Genomic DNA, 2,699 nt, shown 5'->3' on the forward strand with positions numbered 1-2,699 from the left:
GCGTACATAGAGGGGTGCAGGGAGAACGACTGGTATATAAAGAGCAGTCCACGCAGTCGAGCGACAGTGAATGGGAACGATCGCCACGGAACACTATCTCCACAGCAGTACAGACCGAGATCACCGGCGAGATCATCCCGCAGCGCAAACCGGAGAAGAAGCGGCAGCATAGAGAAAGAAGCCGTTCCAGACATCGATCGNCCAGTACCAGGAGAGCTCACTCCCGCAGCAGACGAGATCGATCACGGTATCGCAGAACCCGACGGAGAAATCCGGCACATCCGATTATACAAACCGGCTCTTGTCAGAGCCAAGTATACCTTGTAAATAATCTGTAAATACCTCGGAATAAAAATCTAATTTTTGGAACGTCAATCTTCACTAAAAGAATCACACCTCGGCCGCCAACCTTTTGCTGCTGTCACCACTGCTGCTGTCCACCATTGTAGCTGACCTAAACGCTAAACCCCACTAAAATAGTGACAACCCACAAAAACTTAAATATTGAGATATTTATGTAGTATGCTTCTTTATCCTATCAAAGAACGTTTTTCAGTCGTGTTTTTAAAAACTTAAATGTTTTTATATATAAAAAATACACATACATCTTAAAAGAAATATATACAAACATCTTTTCTTTTTAATCTTACAGCGTAACTTTCTCAAAATAGCGATATGGGATGACACTGTATTGCTTATTAGTGTCCATAAAAGTTTTGTTTTTTTTCCATACTTGAGGACTCTGTGGAAAGTGTACATTAAAGCGTTCTTGTTACCGGATATGACGTCACACTAGGCTGTTTTTTTTCGAAGTGCTACAGCCCGAGGTCTGCACTAGTTCTGAACTTGCTGCTCTAGGTCTTGAGCAAGTGTAAAGTGAGTGCAAGAATAAATTTCAAGGAAAACAACAACAAATCAAGAGTTCACTCTTACGAAAAAGAACTCATTGGATTATTGGCGACTTTGGTCTATCTTAATTATTTAAAGATATTAAATTAATATGCACTTAAAGGTAAAAAATTATATATATACTTAAATAATATACATATTATTAAAACATAATAATATATTTTTTAATTTTACAATATCAACATACTGAGCCATGCATTTCGCCGTGTTCATTGCTGCACTAAGGCATCCTTTATACACACATGTAAATTGTTGCATTTGCCTTACACTCATGTGCATTCTCTTGTCCTAAATCAGAACTAGTACAGTCCTGGAAGGTAGAAAAAGAACAAACATAGGGTCTTATGCTATGCATTTGCAGCTTACGTCATTTTGTGTGTGATGACCCTTACGCTTAAGGCTGCTTCTATATGGAGCGTACCTTGTGTCAGCCAATCAAATTGTCTTATTGTATTTGCGTATGGTAGTTGTGACGATTTGATTAGCTGACGCAAGCTACGTTCCATGTAAAAACAGCCTAACTAGTAACACTTAAAGCCCTTTCTACATTGAGCGTAAGCAGCCGATCGCACGATCGCAAGCGATATTGCGATCGTTGTAAGGTACCTTTTCATATACGCAGCACGCTGCGGCAGCAGACGTCACGTGACTCACATTGTCTAGAACTGCTTTTTCTATTATTCCTCATTCGATGCCATTCTTTGCGTTATGTTGATGGATTTTTATGTACCATAATACTATATAAAATTCCATCAACTTATCGTAGAAAATAGCATCGAATGAGATAAAGTAGCAAAAGCAGTTTTAAAAAATTTGGGTCACGTGACGTTTGCTGCCGCAGCGTGCTGCGTATATGATAAGACATCTGTAAGGTCGTCGCAGGAAGAAATCGCAAAGTTTGCCAAAACCCAAAGTTTGCGTCTCTGCGATCTTGCGACAGCCAATAAGCATCGAGCTCCCCACTTTTGTGGCATTTTCTATTCTTTGCTGACTGGCTGTAACTTCCGACTAATGTAGATGCTCAAATCGCACGATTCTTGCGACTCGCGACAATGCGATCGTGCGATTTATCTTTTGCGACCAATGTAGAACGGGCTTAAACTGACTATAGTCTGTTCAATGAGAAAAAAGAAGCCTCATGCCTATAGTAGAAGAAAAGAGGACCAAGAAGAGATAACGATTATCGTTCCCTTATCTGCACCACCCGCTTGACAGCTTTACGAGCAGTAAAGTGGAAAGCTTACTGGTAGAAGATACGCGCGAAACAAAAAAGATTTTGTCCGTTTAAATTCTCATTTCTCATTGAACAGACTATCACAGTAAAGTGATTTGGCATTTTTATAAAAAATATGCTGCTTTTTCATGAAAAAATAAAATGGTGATTGGCTATCGCATTGCGCGGAAAGGCCATTCTACATAAACCACAGTCCAGCTGCTTTGTGCGCATACAATTACATTTTTTAAAACATATGCGTATCACGTTGTACGTTTATTTTCATATTACCTATGTATCACTGATGTTTTTTATTTTTATATTGTAAATATAATCCATGTTTTAAAGTATAAAAACTTAAAACACTTTATTTGATTACTAAATATTATGCGATTAATGTGAATAATAAATATACTTAAATATAATGCGTCTTTGACTACACAGGTGTTTTTATTTACACTCATATTGTTACAAGCACATATCTTTTGTAGATTTGTTAATCAATATTAAATGCGATTCAACTATCTGATGTAAATATATACAACTCCGAAGTCATAAATAATTTCTAAAAATATAT

This window comes from Pseudomyrmex gracilis, unplaced genomic scaffold (genome assembly GCF_002006095.1).
Source record: "Pseudomyrmex gracilis isolate BER0280 unplaced genomic scaffold, ASM200609v1 scaffold_805, whole genome shotgun sequence".
NCBI lineage: Eukaryota > Metazoa > Arthropoda > Insecta > Hymenoptera > Formicidae > Pseudomyrmex > Pseudomyrmex gracilis.